Genomic DNA, 19490 nt, shown 5'->3' with positions numbered 1-19490 from the left:
GCACTCCTGTGTATACACGCGATATGCAGCTAATAGCGCATGTAGCGCATTACATTTAAAGCACCCTATGTAAACAGCACGAGTAACAGGAGGTTACTCGCGCGATTTCATTTAGTGAATCAGCCCCAAGGAGTGTTATGGCATTTTATTCAGTATACTGTACTTTGTTTCATAGGGCACAGTGTGTATATTAATTAATGTAGTACCGGCCGTGCTAGTGAAGTATCATAGTCACACTACTTTACATCGTTCTACAAATACAAGCAGCGTGCGTAACTTAGGAACGCACGCTACGTAAAAGCACGGCGCATAGCGTGCATGTGTTGCTTGTGCCAACGCAGATTAGTGAATTCCAGAGTGTAGAGACCGGCACCATCTATTTATAAATGCTCTTTTATTTAAGATGAAACACACTGACAAGAAGAAGTAGCGACGTTTCGGAGGGGACCCCCTCCTTTCTCAAGCCAGTGTCAGTGTCAAATGATACAAACATTTCATTGTCTTTATATACCACACATATCATGGAATCTATCCAATCACATTATAGCAACGCCTTTGGCGACCAATCCCCTGCACACAGTTCAGGCGGACCTGATGGGGGACTATAAACCTAATATGCTAATGTGTGCTTAGCCCAGCCTGCTAGTAGTGCGCAGGAGTCAAGAGGAAGCGGTCGCGTCCGCGTGCGCACACTCCCGCGGCGCCGACCAATGAGCAGCGAGGAGATGTAACACTCATCATGGCTACGCCTCCAGCTGGAGGCGGACCTGATGGGAAACCTCGCTGGCTTGAGAGCGCGGCATATCGCCGCGCCCTCAGGTCCTGACGTCACCAGACACGGGGCGAGATGTAAACAAGCCGCCCACGTGTCCATGGATGAACACAAGCTGACGCTGGCCACTCCCCCTGCCTGCACGATACGAGGCAGCTATCTCCAGACATGGCAAACCTGTGCATATATATATATTAAGAGTATCTAAACTAGATATAATTATATATTTACATTGTAGGGGAATAGGCATTAAATCAATAGTAACTGCAAAAACCAATTAGATATAATATAGCAAAACCAACTGTAAATAAGGAATGATAAATCAGAAATTAACAATAAAATAAAATAAAAATAAAAAATAAGAATGGAATAACACTATAAAATCCAAAGATTATAAAAAATTATAAAAAATAATGTTAAAATAGAAAAAAGAAAAAAAGAAAAAAAGAATTGAAATTAAACTAAGAGGAGGCTACCTAAACTAGGGGTTGCATGTCATATTCCCTATTCATACCTCGGCGTTCTATAGTATCTAGCTTTCTTATCCATACTGCCTCCCTATATAATAACTTTTTCAACCTATTGCCCCCCCTCCTAAGTGGAAGAACCTGTTCCAATATCTGAAATTTTAATTGACTAACAGTATGGCCAGCAGATATGAAATGTGAAGAGACTGATAATTCATGATTTTTGTTCCTAATAGTACTTTTGTGAGATGCTAGTCTAGCCTTCATTGGCTGTGTTGTCTGTCCAACATACAGAAGTCCACATGGACATTTTAAGGCATAGACCACATACCGGGAGTTACAGTCAAAGTGGCCATATATTTTAAAGGATGTACCCAAATGAGGATGTCTCACTACTGGGCCTCTAATGATACTATGGCAATTGGCACAATTCATACAAGGATAGGTTCCAAATGGGCGATTGGATATAGGGTTACGAGGTTGTGAAGGACCCAAATCTGCTCTAACTAATTTGTCTTTCAGTGTGGGTGCTCTTTTATATGACATTAAAGGGGGAGTCTGAAACTCCACCACATTAGGTAGACCATTCCTCAAAATATTCCAATTACGTCTAATAACATCTGCTATCCTATTACTATGTATATTGTATTGTGAAACAAAAGGAATCCTCTTATTGTGGCCCCTCCTACGGTTAGTGTTCTCTGATTGATCTACCTCAAGTCTAAGTCTCGCTTTGCCCAACAGGTGCTGAGGATACTGTCTATGTCTGAACTTATGCTCTACCTCATCTAGTCGCTGTTTTTTCAGTTCAGAACACAACTTTTATCATGCACTTTTGGGTGGCATTGATTATGCACTACACCCAGCTCTAGATGCCTATTACTAATGTGGTCGCCCTGGTGATAGCTAACCAGAAGCCACACACTTCTACTACTCTAGTGACTGATCAGCATGGTCTATACTAATTTGAGTATCCTTTATAGACCTTTCTTGAGAAACACCATCATTGCTATTGAATGACAGAAGGAGCTTGCATCAAAGAGACAGAGCACCTAGTAGGATGAAAGATAATCCTGGAGAGATGTGTTCTTTACCCTCTGCTGTGCACTCAGCATGGAGATGGGGTGCCCTCTCTGGCTACATATAGATGATCTAGGGGATACAATTGACTACCTATACTGTGGGGGGGGGGGGGGGAATCTAGCTAAACGGGGAGACATCTTCCTTCCTATATCCTGTAGGTCATCTGACTACCTATACTGGGGGGGAAGCACGCACTGGCTAACTACACTGGGGGTCACCTAATACCTTGGTGCCGCCTCAGGTTACTGCATCGCAATAGTGTGCCAGAGTTGTCATGGTGGTGAGGATTTTTACAAGTTCACCCCAAGGACTAGAGATCTACAGTATAGTACTACCCCCAGAGCAGCAGAACCAACTTACTGATCCCCTGGGCACCATCTGCTATGCATCCTGCAGTTCCAAGGGGATTTCCTGCATCCTCTGTGTACACCAGGAGCCGTGCTTGGATGTCGGAAAGCCAAACATGTCTGTAAATTTTTTCAAAAAATTTAACGGTGAAAGATAAATTGTCAATATCTTGATCTTTATAGACCCAATCCACTTTTTCTGAGTTTTCAATCATTTTTTCACAACTGGGGAAAAATGTAACGATGTGTGTGATTGATTGGTTAGATTTCAATCAGAACAATGTATTGTATTTTTCAAACTGATATATTCAAAATGTTATGTGTGGTCACCATTATAAATCCCAAGCATTTTTTTTTTCAGATCTTAATAGAATTACATATGTTAAGACTGCACAGCTGACTTGGAAACATACAGTAGATTATTCTGAAACTGATTTTATCCATTCAAGTTCTACTTTTCTTTTGGATTGTTGCTCACTTTTTTTTTCATTAAAAATCCACAGGAAAAAAAAATCTAACATTTAATTGTGTGCTCTGTAACCATTTGCTGTGTATCAGTAGTGGTGTTTACAGCTAACCTGGCTACAGAGTGATCATGTGACATAAGAAGCAAAGAAAATTGCATCAGTCACATCATGTTTACTACTGGAACATGTAAATGTGCATGAATACGCCTGTTTCCTAGTCTGGGTCAGTTGCTAGGCAACGCTGAACAGCGCAGAGCAGCAGCAACAATCCAGCCAGTTCTACAAGCCGACCATGATCATATGCGTCATAAATAAAAATAATATTAAGTAAATCATCATATTATGGTTTTTAAATGTTTAATTAAAATTTCTGGTGCTTATAAAATATCAGCAATATTATAGATTATTAACTATGTGCAATCTAGTCCTACGTTTTTATTTACAGAAAAACATTCTAGTAACACAGAGTCTTGTATACAGTCGCATGTCTCTTTTCCTGGGAGTGCTCAGTCTGGCTTCCTATATAACCTGGGGGTGAGTTAATCATGATGAGCAAAAGTGACCAGTTTATTTATTGAATGGTCACACAATTAAAGCTACTTATGGATTTGTAACAGTAAAGTACTCCATGCTAATAAGCAGTTTGCCTTTTCAACGCATAACTGGGCAAAGAATAAAGAAGAATATCAGCAGGGAGCTTCTGTGCATATATACAAATAGCACAAAACAGCTTCCAGTGGTACAGAGAAACCAGGCAAACGAATGGTACCAGAGAGCAATTGGAGCATTACATTGCTAAAATGGTCTAAATGGGATGGAGAAAGCCATATGTGTTGTGGCCAGCAGCAGCACACAAATACTCCTCCGACAGCATCCTGCCTATATGAAGAACACGTCATATACAGCACATTTCAAAAAGAATAATCTGATTTTACAACCATGCACTTCCAGTGAATAAACTTGTACTACCTGAATTGCCGTGGCCAAGTGTTCCAAATGACTGCTGCTAGATTTCAATACTCACGCCGAAACCTTAGCTCTTTACAAGATGGCATCTATGCAAAAGAAGGCACTTTGTGTTCTCACATTTAGCAAGACTGTCCATAATTATGGTGCAGCTTGTGTTTCTACAACTTTACTGGATTGATCCACAAGTGGCAAACAACATTCATTTGTACCATGTGATTTTTTTCCCTGTGGGAATATGCAAGGTTAGCTTCACAGTGGGGCATTCTGTAACGCAGGATCACAACGAAAGGGAAAAGTCACATTGAGCAGTATGTGTGCCATGCAACGCTTACAGTGAAGCATACATTACATAAAAAGGATGCTTCACTGGTAAAAAAAAAAAAGATATGCTTCACTACAACTGTCCTACATTAATCGGTACCACACAGCATGCCTCACAATATTTAGTCAGATTTCACCACACGGCTAACACTCTGATGTTCGTGTTCCACCAAAATATAATCACATCACGTTTGCTAAACGATTACTTTGACAAGTCGTAACATAACGTGTTAGTGTGAAAGCAGCCTCAAAGCATGTCTTTTTTCCACCATTACCCACTAATTCGTATGAGCTTTTATCTGTGGAAGATGTGTTGGGGACAAATTCAGCTATCACCTCGATGTCTGTGCGGCAGAAGGGTGACATTTATAATGATGGTGACTTAAACTTGAGGAATCACTTAGAAGTTTGTAATTTGTTTTGTAACAGTAACATTTACCTTATTATACAGTATATAAATATTTGAAATCAGGTCATTATAACAATACCGTTTATTATTATTATACACTAGTCAGTTAGGCCAGTTTCAGAAATGGCGGTAGAATGGCTGCCAGCGCGCATATCCATGTGTGCATGTGGCAATGTCTGCGGCTCCATGCCTGCGCATTTGGCGGCTAACACAGACGCAGCCCACGGACGCAGATCTCAGGGCTTTTAGTAGGTAGGATTACAGTTTCTATTTTTCTTATTCATAACAAGAGATGATCAATGCAATGTAAGTAACTCCACTTGCATCAAAGGAACCTCTTTAACCAGTTCACCCCCAAGGGTTTTTATCCTAACGGACCAGAGCAATTTTCAGTTGTCAGCGCTCCTCCCTTTTATTCCCTAATAACTTTATTACTACTTATCACAAGAAAATGATCTATACCTCGTTTTTTTCGCCACCAATTAGGCTTTCTGTGGATAGTACATTTTGCTAAGAATTTTTTTATTCTAAATGCATTTTAATGAGAAAAACAGAAAAACAAGAAAAAAAATCATTATTTCTCAGTGTTCAGCCTTTATAGTTTTAAAATTAAACATTATCCTGTGGATAAAACAAACACGTTTTATTTGCCCAGTGGTCCCGATAATTAAACCGTTTAGATTATGTCCCTACCACAATGTATGGCGACAGTATATTATTTTGAAATGTAAGTGGTTATTTTTCTGTTTGTTCTGGCCATAATTACAAGCCCCTATGTAATAAATTAAAATTAATTTTCCCCCATAAAATATAGAATAAAAAAAGCTGAGTCCCTAAGGCAACTATTTATTTATTTTTTTAAGCTGATTTTTTTTTGTTACAAGTGTTTTTTTTGGGGGGGGAGGGTTGGAAGTGTAATTTTATTAATGATGTGTATATACTTGAAAATGTATGTATTTTGTAGGTGTAATATACTTTTTGGCCACTCATAGGACGTGTTCACTTTTTTTTTACACTTTATTAAACTGTTACATTTCCTGTTTATGTGAATGGACGTAGCCGCTGTTCGCGGTCACGTCCATTCACTCCAGGCACTGTGATTGGGTAGAGGACTGTTCGGTCCTCTTCCCCAATCGCCCAGCACGGGATCCCGACGGTAATGGCGGCGGTAGCGGCGGACACACGGCGGTAGCAGCGGCGGGAATGTGCGACGTATTAAAACGTCATGTTGCTGTTAATAGCGGTAAGCATGACGTTTTAATACGTTAGGATGGCGGTAAATGGTTAATATTCACCTACTTTAAGTAGAATATAAGATCCCCTCCTTACTTCCTATCAATGTCAAAGTTGGCACCAGAAAATAAAGCCAGCTGATTTCCAAAATGCAAGTATGTGTAGAGATGAGGTCCGTACCATATGCAAGGCCAGCAGGACCAACTTGAGGCCCATTCCCACAGGTGTGCACTCTTAAGAGTTTCAGTATACTGTACGTTGGTAGTAGATATCAGACTAAGCACCACTCTTATGCAATTGAGACTTATTGTGGGCTCAGCAAGAAAGGCACACTAAAGCATAAAAGGTACAAAGAAATCGGCCTTACAGCCATTTCGCGCAAATCCCACTTCCTCAGAGACCAAAGTTTACCAAAGGCTCTGCTTTTCGGATCACTACTGCAGAAACTCAATCCAGTTATCGACCAGGAGCAGATCGGACATGTCGAAAATTATTGGTTCAACCTTTTGTTCTGATGGTAAATTGCATGGTGTGTACCTAGCAATAGCCATTGGAGAGTAATCAGTCATGTAGGAATCAGCTGGTCACCCTTATATCATTCTAGATCAGGCATGGGCAAACTTGGCCCTCCAGCTGTTAAGGAACTACAAGTCCCACAATGCATTGCAGGAGTCCGACAGCCACAGTCATGACTCATAAAGGCAAATGCATTGTGGGACTTCTAGTTCCGTAACAGCTGGAGGGCCGAGTTTGCCCATGCCTGTTCTAGATGAATAGTGCTACATAAACCACATATACTCAAACACACTCCTGTGTTAACACCTCTTTTTCTCCAAAGGAAAGCACAGCCGGAAGATGTGAAGAGCAGACAGCAGACGCTGCTGGCACCACATGTCTCACAGAACAATACCCTGCATTATCATTCATTCCCCATGAGAACTGGGGGGCAGTGCATGTCTGCCATACCCTGAACAGGAAATAGTCACTTGCAAAGGCCTGCATGAGGTCACAGGCATCTCAGTCCTGTGGGCAGTTTAATATGAATAAAGCTAAGTCACTTTACATAATATAACAATACAGATTTCTACTAACCCTTCCAAACCTGTGTGCATTCTCTGACAAAATAAATTCCCTGGACTCTCCAGGTGCTTTGTCTGCTGTTCCAGGTGGTAAATTGGTTGTTGTTCATAAAGAATCTCTAGAGACATGAAGAACAACGAACACTGCATTAGCTGAAGAATAATTAACTGTGTACTGCCTTGCTAACCAGTTACTAAATATAAAGGTATATATTTTACATTTTAATCATATTATATAATTTGCCAGTACAATTTCTATTAACTACAAAACACCACATGTAACAGTACAATGACTGGGTATGATATACGTGTACAAATTAATTTGACTGTTATAATTTTGAATGAATTGCATAGAGGTATTATCAAAATTCCAAAGGTATGATGTGTATTTTAGATGTGGCACTAACCATCATCTGCCTCATCATCATATGCTAGCTAAAGCCTATGTAAATATGCTAGATGAAACTCTAGTGTGTGTACAGAAGCCACCTTTGCCCCCCGCAGCCAGCGATCAGCCTGGCGGATCGTTTTGGCCAAGTGGCGACCGAGAACCTTGTTTTCCTCCCTCACCCTGCCCGCTGCATGACATCACTCCTACTCCACTATTTGCCCTCCTCCCACTGCATAGCAGCAGAACACATCGCTAGCCTGAAGGCTAGGCATCTGTAAAGTGTCAGCCCTGTGACAGTCTATTAAAAACTAGGGCACATCCATTGTATCAATCAGATATCAATTGGGCATGCCCATTCAGTATGTGATTAATGCCGCTGGGAGTGTGTGTGTGTTGGGGGTGGGTTGGGGTAGTGCACAATGTAGATTTGCATATCTTTGTACTTTGTACTGTATTTAGTAGGAAAAAAGCTACAAGGTGGTGCAAAAAAGTGTAAAAATGCAATACTTACCTCAGTAGTGGTAAAGCTCTGGATAGTGCAGAGGCTTCCCCCATCCTCCTCGACCCCACTGATCTAGCACTGGGATCCTCACAACGTTTTCGGTAAGTGCTTGTGAAATACGTTCATGAGACTTCTCCGATCCTCCTCCACCCCATCGCTGCTCACTGGGACCTTCTTCTTCACGGCTGTGCTCCAGTCTGTGTAGTTGGCCATACTTTCAACTGTGCAGTGCAGCCACATGGATTGGTGCGTGGCCACAAGCAGAAGAGGGTCTTGATGAGCAGCGGTGGGGTGGAGGTGGATTAGAGAAGCCTCTGGATCATCCAGAGTCTACCCTCTAGTGATGAAATCTGAACATTTGTATAGTGCTTTTCTCCTGTCGGACTCAAAGCGCTCAAGAGCTGCAGCCACTGGAAAGCGCTCAAGAGGCCACCCTGCAGTGTTAGGAAATCTTGCCTTGAACTCCTTACTAAATAGGTAATGACCCTAGCCAGGATTTGAACCCTGGTCTCCCACGTTAAAGGCAGTGCCCTTAACCAGTACGCTATCCAGCCACTGCCACTATCCAGCCAGTAAGAATAACTGCCCCTCCCTCTTCCCCACAGTATTGATTTACCTAACAATGTATACCTACCTTTACAATAGGAGTTTTGAAAGTTTCTGTCTGTATTTGTAGGTCTACTTCCTGTAACAGGTTTCATGTATTATGTTTGCATTTTTAACACTATATAAAAAGATTAATGTACTCAGAAGAAAAATGTTTTTAAAAACTTGTTTTAATGAAGAAATAATTCCATTCCAAAATATAGACACACAGTTATTATAACCACTTCAAAATAAGACATGTCCCATGTAAGTTCCAACACGCACACAAAACAATACTTAACAGCAATACAAAATTTTCCATACAATAGTAGTTTTATTACAATACCAATGAACATTGTCAAATTCTTTAGTGTGTCTGTCCTTGTGTTCTTCAAGTGGTCAAGTACAGTAGTTATACAATTAAAAACATTGGTTAGTAACCTTGAGATTTTCAGATGATATTTTTGGTTCAGAAGTCAAAAGGCCTGTTCGAGCACCAAGAAGTGCTTGCTCTTATCTGCTTCATATATTACAATGATACCACTTGACTGAAGCAACCTGAGGCTGCCCATATGTACAAGGCCTATCTACAGTATTTAAAAGTGCATCTGTTGCCAAGGCATAGTGGTTGAGGCCATTTTATGGATGAATCAATATGCATGAGTAAGCAGCCTATACCAAGAATCTTAAAGTAGTCTATTGGTTCTTGAGAGTTTAGAGTCAGTACTCTAATACAGGCCACATGGCCACACCAACCTGAATGGAAATTTGCTTTACATAATCATCATCAGGTTATACAGGGCATAAGGTTCATCAAAAGGTGGCATTAGGGCTCAACAGTCTTACGGTCAGGGCTGTTCTACTGCCCATTGTACGCTTGAGTAATTATGGCTTCCCGTCTCTTCTACAAATATGCATAAATGCAAACAAACATAGCAGCCCTGAGATGTGGAGTAGAAAACTGTGCTAGCCATGAGTATCTGAGGATTGCATTAGAGCTAGCCAGGGATAGGTATGAATTCATGCTGGCCACTGAAGATAGGGGTAGCTCGAAGTACAGTGTGTGGCAGACCAGGGTAGTTGATAATATAGAGTAGTGCCAAAAGCCAGGGCATTTGCAAGTATAGAGACTGAGACAGCAAGTACTGTAGTACTGGTGCAGTATGCCATGGCTGCTCTCAAGGGAAGCTGCCTTCCACTGTACTGTTTGGATTTTGAAGGAAGGTTATTGAAGTGTCCCTTGAAAGCAGCTATAATACTACTTTCGGGTAAAATTGCTTCTACCTACTCAACAGCTACACTCACCCACAGATGTTGGGATGGGAGGAATAAAATATGACAAGCATGTAAGGTGCCATGTTTGCACCCCATAATGATCTGCCAAGCACAATGGCCCGCAATGGTTAATAAGAAGCTACTACAGGCTTTCAACTATCAATGATAAGTCTATAATTACAACCCATACAAAATGAGTAGAAGAAGAGGATCTGCAAACTCAAACGAGTGTTAAAACAGGCATCTTTATTTGGGTCAGACACAGGACACTGAAACATCCACATCTGGCCCAGATGGAGTGTCATCGATCTGCCTGAGAACCTGTGCTGATCAGTTAGCCCCTGTGTTCACCACCTTATTCGAACGGTAACTATCGGACGGTACAGTACCCCCTCCTGTTTCAAGCGGTCTGCAATTGTACCAGTCCCCTAAAAACCCGGCAGCACTGAGCACAACAACTTCCGACCTGTGGCCCTAACTTCCAACATTATGAATCTCCTTGAGCGGATGGTCCTAGCCCACCTGAAGAGGCACACGGACACTCACCTTGACCAGCTCCAATTTGCTTATAGGGCAAACAGATCCGTGGAGGACGCCATAAATGCCAGCCTGGCGTACATCACGGAGCACCTAGACAACCCTGTCTCCTATGCTAGGATCCTGTTTCTGGATTTTAGCTCGGCGTTGAACACGATCTGCCCAGACATCCTGCTCACCAATCTGGCGCAGCTCGTAGTAGATCCCACCCTTCGAGCCTGGTTCAAGGACTTCCTGACAAACAGAACGCAACAGGTGAAGCTCGGCAACTGCTACTCCAGCGTCAGAACCAACAACACTGGGGCTCCACAAGGCTGTGTACTGTCACCACTATTGTTCTCCTTCTATACCAACAATTGCATATCATCTGCTGACTCTGTGAAAGTCATCAAATTTGCAGACGACACCACTATCATCGGCCTAATTGGCAGTAACGGAGAGCATGAGTACCGCAGCGAAGTTGAGAGAATCTTCAACTGGTGCAGGGACAATAACCTAGTTCTCAACTCCGCAAAGGCTGTTGAACTAGTTGTAGACTATATAGGTAGGAACCCTCCTACCTATCCTCATTGGGGGTACCGAAGTCTCGAGGGCGACAGCCGTGCGGTTCCTCGGCACGACTCTCACTAACAACCTGAAGTGGGGACAGAACACCTCCATAATACAGAAGAAATCACAGCAGAGATTGCTCTTCCTGCACCAACTGAAGAGATTCGGCATCCCCAGGGAACTGCTGACCAGCTTCTATACTGCCACTATAGAATCTATCCTCTGCTCCTAAGTCATTGTCTGGTACGCGGGCGCAACGGCCAGCGACAAACATAAGCTGCAGAGAGTCATAGCTGATGCAGAGAGAATCATCGGGTCCCCTCTTCCACCTCTTGATCTCCTCCACTCCGCTAGGATGAGGAAGAGTGCCACTGTGATCTCCCGTGATCCCTCCCACCCAGGCAGTCGCTACTTCAAGCTCCTCCCATTGGGCCGCCGCTACAGGTCTATACCATGTAAAACCACCAGATGGATGAACACCTTCTTCTCCCAAGCGGTTCGGCTGCTTAACTCCAACCTTCCACTACCGGGCCCGCCTACTGACATGCCCTAGCGGGGTCTCTAAGGCAGCTCTCACCGCTGCCTGCCCTCATTCTCAACTGCCCAGGGTCTGTCTGGGGCCACCATCACCATCATCATTATTACTATTATTATTATTGGACTGCTCCTGCACTGCAGGATTTAACACTAACCTACGACCCAGTTTCTGTCATGTATACAATTACTGTAGTTGTAAATTGTCTGTGTTGTGCTTCTTGTCAACCTGTACTATGTCCATGCTATGTGTACCACAAAAAAATTCAGAATATAGCGCTTGCTGTATTTGGCGAAATAAATCTGATTCTGAAACAAACGACACGTGTTGGGCTTACAATCCAGGCAACTATGACTAAGGGTGGATTGTAAGCCCGATTCACGGCAGTTGTTTGGTGGATGTTCCTGTGTCTTTCCGACCTAAATAAAGATACCAGTTTTAGCACTCATTTAAGTTTGCGGATACTCTTCTTCTACTTTGTTTGGGGCTGATACACTGATCCAACAACTGAGAACTCTCTATAGGAGGTTTTGGACTTCCTCTGCTTATATACACATTGAGACTAGGTTGCAAAAGCAACCATAGGGCGTCCAATGGTCATGATGTAACAAACTTACTTATCAGAGCCCTTTGGCAGAATGGGGGTCCTATGACAGAAGATCTAGGCAATGTGGGACTCATCAAGAACTTGTGATACAAAAGGAATAACATATTCTAAGTTTAACGAACAACATTTTAAGACTAGAGACTAGAGTGATAAATTGCTGCCTTGCAGAAATTAACTAGCAGATTACCTGAGAAATCTGTTTGCAAAATGAAGTTTAGCATCTGATAATGCATACACAGCTTATAGCTAGACTTATACTGCTGCCCTCACTCATAGGAATATTAATCCAGCTCTCAAAATGGCCACTTCCATTGTGGGTGTAGTTAGCAGGTGCACTTCAAAATGTAAAATAAGTGAGATAAATATAAAAAAAGAAAAAAAAATACTTTCTAGACAACTATTGGTTGACCCATGCAAAAGGAAAAAAAAATAAACAACAGCAAAAGTACCTCAGGAAAAGTATTGCAGTGAAGGCCACACAAATCATTTGCAACTCTATAAAATATTCTACATTCTAATGATCATTCGCTATACATTCTGTGAACACTCGGAGGGCAATAGGACAGCCAGCTTCTCTCATTAAAATCACCACACCACAGTACACCGAGTACTGTGCAAATGGCTAATTATCCATTTCCCAACTCTGATTACTTGCTTATGGAAAGCACTCAGCAGCTAAACATCATTCTGAATCCTTGTGCGTCCATATATTATTCTTGTTACTTTCTTCATAACCAACTGTGACTTTACAATCGCTGATTTTCACATGGTACTTTGTTAAACCTTGGGTTGAGACCAAAAAAATAAAATAAAAATAATAATAAAGAGTAAATTTTCAGCTGATTTCTCTTCTTCTTTGTAAATATTTCTAATATTGATATGGTGCACCAAAACCTGCCAAGGACATTCGTGTTCATGAACAAAGCGTTTCCTTAGTATCAATGTAAAAAAAAAAAACCCTACCCGCCCAATCTAAAAAAAAAAAATAAAAAAAAAAATTTGCACCACTTATATGGCTAAGATTATTTTTTTGTTTTTCAATTAGCTTAATATTCTTTGAGATGTTTGGGGGGCAATAACAAAAGCACACATTTTAGTTATAACTTTAAACATGCACTAGAATATAAACAAATCTTAGACTGTTTAAATGGACTGATTTTTTTGTTCTACAAACACAGTATATTTAAGTTTTTTTCTAACCATTTAAAGTTCTTCCTGATCATTCCAATCCCCTTCTGAAAAAATAGCTAGCCTGCTTACTAGCTAGGTTCGTATAGATGCAGCAATAGAAGTACTGCTATTCTGCAAGATTTCCAGATGAGGCAGCACTGCATCACTTGCTATTGTTGCCCTGTCTACTGTGTTCACTTCCACCTGATTATCCATAATCAGTTTAAATTGCAAGAATGTTGGGTCCAGTGTTAAAGACAAAATGGGGAGGGGGCATTCAAACGCATTCATTAACTTTTACAGTTTCCTAAATCAACATGAAAAAGAGAAACTCTAAGGTGTAAACATAAATTCCTATAGCAAATACCCTACATAAAAGATTCTGTTCTGTCGGCTTCAGCCATAATCCAGTGATTCCCACTAGCAGAGTTTGGGAGCCTCTTGCCAAAGTTTCTCCAAACGTGCCAGCCCTTGTGCTTGGTACTGCTACAACTATGTGCCTATAATACTCATGCAAAATGAAAGTAGTTTACTATAATGCATTCAAAAGACATATATGGGGCCTGTTGCCTAGTCATCATGTCAGCCATTTTGTAAGCATAAGGTGTATGATCCATAAAACAGTGTCTAAAACCTGAACTGACCTTATTGCAGCAGCAATCACATTTTCCCCTTCACGTTCCCAGTAGGAGGGAAAAAGGGGGGTATCCAACTGGTCACTCAAGGCAACAAGGCTTACCCTTCCTCAGACACTATTCTTGTAGTATTTCAATCATCAGTCATGTCTCTGATTGCAAGTAATGGATCAGACACGGCATTGTTATTGCCCAGTTAATGGCTAGGTATATGCAGGAGACAGGTCCGATTCAAAAAGAGAGCAAGCACACAGTAGCATTGAATATAAAGGCCTCAAATAAAAAGAAAAACACAAAATAGAACCTTCTAGAACTCAAGTGATAATTTCACATGTGCAAAAACACAGCAATAAAATAAAAGAACAAGAGGCAAAAGCATTATATATAGTAAGTCATGAGTGAAGTTTCTGTTAGCTTGGGTTATTATGGCACCTGTGGTTTATAAACAGCTTTATCCCTTCAGCTGCCAAGGATGGGCATGCAGTGCGCTGCAAAAAAACAAAATGGACGCTGCAGAGCCCTATGGCAGTGAGGGGGTTAATAATGTCTAGCTTCAAATATATTCACAGTTTTAGTAGCATCTGTGTGGATTGCAAAACTAGATTCTAAATCATTTCAATATTGTATAATTTGTCTATTTCTTCTGTATATGATAGCGCCTCTATTGAAAATGAAAAATATATATTTATTTATATAGATATTTACACTAAAAACTTGTATGGCTGATTTGTGAGCTCTCGAAAAGGAAAAAAAGAAATACAAAATTATGCAATTAGCCCTAAACAAAAACTTTTTTTTTTAATATAGTTTAAATGATCGTTTCACAAGTAAAGTATCTTTTTTTCAACTAATAAAAACAAGATTTAAATTAATGCATCCAATGATATCCAGTGACTGAAACAGCATTGAAGCACTGGTTGGGACTGACTCTTGGAAGGTTTCAGTGCCTTTACTGCAATAAAAAGCTTACAGCGAGTTCATAACCAGGAGCACAGTCCCAACGCAAGTGCAAATCCTTCCAAAGAATATTTAAATAAAAATTAAAAGTGCTGTTTTTATGAATGTATAGCTCAAGCTTGGAAATGGCTATGCGTGTACATTGCAAGTTGTAGTATCCAGTATTCTGCTCTTATTTGATCTCACCAATGCAATTTAGGTTGATCTAGGAAGCCCTTAATGATACATAGAAGGGTTCCCAGCTTTTACACGGTGTCTTTTTGCAGTAATAAGTTGCACTGCACGCAATGCTGCTTGCCTAGATACTACTACTACTACTAGATAAGTAGCTGAGTAGATTCCGGTGGAACTAAGGCACTCAGACATCTAGTAGTACCAGCTGACAGTGAACAGTAATTCTATAAATCATTGGCTTCTTAGGGTCACCACTATGTGGCAGTAAAGAGGCTCTCCTCTGATAATCTTTCCAGTGGCAGAGAAGAGATTTGCATACACCTGGCTGATATACTCACCCGTGCAGCCTACTGGAAAGCTCCGCTGCACATCCCCCCTTCCCCTGAGCATTGACAGAAAGATCAACTACTGTTAACAATCTCCTCTGGCATCTTAGAATTTAGACCTATTATGAGTTTTGTAAACGTATGTTCAACAACCTGTGCAAATGCTAATATATTTTCCTTCCATTGTAAGCGATGCTAATTATATTTAAGGTAAAAAAATGCTCCCCCCCCCCAAACACACAACTACAAATTTTTAGCATAAATGCACTGTGCTACATTCTGTGAGACTCTGATGCCCTTGTACCAGAAGAAGCAGTGTGGGAATTAACCCTGCATTCTCCAGGCTGCTATGATGGGTGTGTGTCAATCAATTTCCGTCTCCTGCTTTGTGCGTCTTCTCTGTTCTGCTGTATCTGTAGAAGACAAGGGGCAGTGATGTCAGATTGATGGACTGTACCACAAGGAAACCTACACATCAAAAAGAAAGTGCAGAACCGTACAAATGCTACACAAATTTGTTCTGGAAGTTCGCAAAGGTTGGATATGTAATCTTGATACACAGTCAAGTGGCAGCAATTGATATGACAATACATTTTTCCTACACAATAAGAAATCTATGAGTCTCCATAGCTCAGCTTTCCGTGCTCTGTCCCATGCCTATAGCCACTCCACCATAAACAGACCAATATAAGGATACTGCTGGGGATGATTTATCGAGAATTCATCCAAGGGACAGAATCAAAATCCCAATTTTCCAGCTCCCTGAATTGATATTTGGCTTTACTACTGTAAACAGTTCCATCTCATACATAGTCAAATGTGTGCGCAAATATAACAGTAAAAAAACAACACTTTTTCAAATCACTCTTATCAGAGGCAACTTTTCTAAAATATTTCCAATTATGCTGGCCAAATTGGCAGGTTAACGTGTTTTTTTATCAAATCAACAGAATGTACCAACAGTGCAGGTAGTACGATGAAATAAATGTGCAGTGAAGCTTCACTATGATAATTTTAATGCCCTAGTACACCTACAGATAATTGCTAGTTACAGTGTACCAGAGCTGATGTAATATGGAAAATAGATACTTACCCAGGGGGCTCCCTCCAGCCCCATAAGTAGACCGGGACTGACGCGACTGAGCCTGTTACGCGGCTGAACGGCAGACCATGGGAGGACGGCGAGGGACTCGCATGTGCTTATGGGGTTGGAGGAAGCCCCGTGTAAGTATCGATTTTTCATATTCCGTCAGCTCTGGTTTATTTTAAGGCTATGCAGAAATTCTAATGAAAAATGTATCACATGACTGAGATCCCTTCAGAAAACAGGAAGTGGTCAGGAGGGTTGGTGCTGCTTCCTTGGCACAGAACTGATCACCTGACCCTATTTCATCCCTATGCTGCAGAGAGATTAGCAATTTGTGTCCAGTACTGCAACTACGCCTCAGTAGAGTCTATTTTTCCTGTTCAGTTGCTTAGAGTGTAATAAAACATTTAACCCTTCCCATATCTTTCCGAAGTCCAGAATTTATCCTTCTTTTAAACTGGTTTTATTAATTCTGTTCACATCAGGTGTATACATATATGCATTTCATAAATAAAGGCATGGGATGAGTTAAAGGAAAATTCCACCTTTGTTGAGCAAAACTTCAATGGTTTTTAGTTTGGCTCCATATATTGCAAGATTAACCACTTGAGGACCTAGGGCTTTCTACCCCTTAAGGACCGGCCACTTTTTTTCCATTCAGACGACTGCAGCTTTCACGGTTTATTGCTCGCTCATACAACCTACCACCTAAATGAATTTTGGCTCCTTTTCTTGTCACTAATAAAGCTTTCTTTTGGTGCTATTTGATTGCTCCTGCGATTTTTACTTTTTATTATATTCATCAAAAAAGACATGAATTTTGGCAAAAAAATGATTTTTTTAACTTTCTGTGCTGCCATTTTTCAAATAAAGTAAAATTTCTGTATACATGCAGTGCGAAAAATGTGGACAAACATGTTTTTGATTAAAAAAAACCCATTCAGTGTATATTTATTGGTTTGGGTAAAAGTTATAGCGTTTACAAACTATGGTGCAAAAAGTGAATTTTCCCATTTTCAAGCATCTCTGACTTTTCTGACCCCCTGTCATGTTTCATGAGGGGCTAGAATTCCAGGATAGTATAAATACCCCCCGAATGACCCCATTTTGGAAAGAAGACATCCCAAAGTATTCACTGAGAGGCATAGTGAGTTCATAGAAGATATTATTTTTTGTCACAAGTAAGCGGAAAATGACACTTTGTGAGAAAAAAAAAAAAAAAAAAAAGTTTCCATTTCTTCTAACTTGCGACAAAAAAAATAATGAAATCTGCCACGGACTCACCATGCCCCTCTCTGAATACCTTGAAGGGTCTACTTTCCAAAATGGGGTCATTTGTGGGGTGTGTTTACTGTCCTGACATTTTGGGGGGTGCTAAATTGTAAGCACCCCTGTAAAGCCTAAAGGTGCTCATTGGACTTTGGACCCCTTAGCGCAGTTAGGCTGCAAAAAAGTGCCACACATGTAGTATTGCCGTACTCAGGAGAAGTAGTATAATGTGTTTTGGGGTGTATTTTTACACATACCCATGCTGGGTGGGAGAAATAACTCTGTGAGGGCTGGTGCACACCAAAACCCGCTAGCAGATCCGCAAAATGCTAGCAGATTTTTAAACGCTTTTTTTTATTTTTATGAGGCGTTTTGCTAGCGTTTTGCGGATTGCTGCTGCGGTTTTCAGTATAGTAGATTTCATATATTGTTACAGTAAAGCTGTTACTGAACAGCTTCTGTAACAAAAACGCCTGCAAAACCGCTCTGAAGTGCCGTTTTTCAGAGCGGTTTGCGTTTTTCCTATACTTAACATTGAGGCAGAAACGCATCCGAAATCCAAAAAATGCCTCACCCAGGCATTTTTCGTTTCTGCAAAACGCCTGCCGCTCTGGTGTGCACCACCCCATTGAGATACATTGACCAAGCAGATCCGCAGCCGCAAGCGGATCTGAAAACACCCAAAAAGCCGCTCGGTGTGCACCAGCCCTAAATGACAATTTGTTAATTTTTTTTACACACAATTGTCCATTTACAGAGATATTTCTCCCACTCAGCATGGGTATGTGTAAAAATACACCACAAAACACATTATACTACTTCTCCTGAGTACGGCGATACCACATGTGTGGCACTTTTTTGCACCCTAACTGCGCTAAAGGGCCCAAAGTCCAATGAGTACCTTTAGGATTTCACAGGTCATTTTGAGAAATTTCGTTTCAAGACTACTCCTCACGGTTTAGGGCCCCTAAAATGCACCACAAATGACCCCATTTTAGAAAGAAGACACCCCAAGGTATTCCGTTTGGAGTATGGTGAGTTTATAGAAGATTTTATTTTTTGTCAAAAGTTAGCGGAAAATGACACTTTGTGAAAAAACACAATTAAAATCAATTTCCGCTAACTTTTGACAAAAAATAAAATCTTCTATGAACTCACCATACTCCTAACGGAATACCTTGGGGTGTCTTCTTTCTAAAATGGGGTCATTTGTGGGGTTCCTATACTGCCCTGGCATTTTAGGGGCCCTAAACCGTGAGGAGTAGTCTTGAAACGAAATTTCTCAAAATGACCTGTGAAATCCTAAAGGTACTCATTGGACTTTGGGCCCTTTAGCGCAGTTAGGGTGCAAAAAAGTGCCACACATGTGGTATCGCCATACTCGGGAGAAGTAGTACAATGTGTTTTGGGGTGTATTTTTACACATATCCATGCTGGGTGGGAGAAATACCTCTGTAAATGGACAATTGTGTGTAAAAAAATCAAAAGATTGTCATTTACAGAGGTATTTCTCCCACCCAGCATGGGTATGTGTAAAAATACACCCCAAAACACATTATACTACTTCTCCCGAGTACGGCGATACCACATGTGTGGCACTTTTTTGCACCCTAACTGCACTAAGGGGCCCAAAGTCCAATGAGTACCTTTAGGATTTCACAGGTCATTTTTGTTTCAAGACTACTCCTCACGGTTTAGGGCCCCTAAAATACCAGGGCAGTATAGGAACCCCACTAATGACCCC

General features: G+C 41.0%; 1 protein-coding gene across 18 annotated transcripts in view; it reads right to left on the bottom strand.

The window, feature by feature from the left end:
• Positions 1 to 8798: 8798 nt before the first annotated feature.
• DTNA (dystrobrevin alpha) overlaps positions 8799 to 19490 on the bottom strand; it is a 348338-nt gene continuing 337646 nt past the window's right edge. For all 18 annotated transcript variants that reach the window (XM_068237333.1, XM_068237332.1, XM_068237336.1 and 15 more), the window contains one exon: positions 8799 to 15803. The gene's annotated coding sequence lies outside the window, so the exon portion shown is untranslated. The remainder of the gene's footprint in view (positions 15804 to 19490) is intronic.

Source organism: Hyperolius riggenbachi, chromosome 5, assembly GCF_040937935.1.
Source record: "Hyperolius riggenbachi isolate aHypRig1 chromosome 5, aHypRig1.pri, whole genome shotgun sequence".
In the NCBI taxonomy this organism is placed as follows: Eukaryota; Metazoa; Chordata; class Amphibia; order Anura; family Hyperoliidae; genus Hyperolius; species Hyperolius riggenbachi.
The sequence above is the reverse complement of the archived record's forward strand: the minus strand, read 5'-3'. Positions and strand labels throughout refer to the sequence as shown.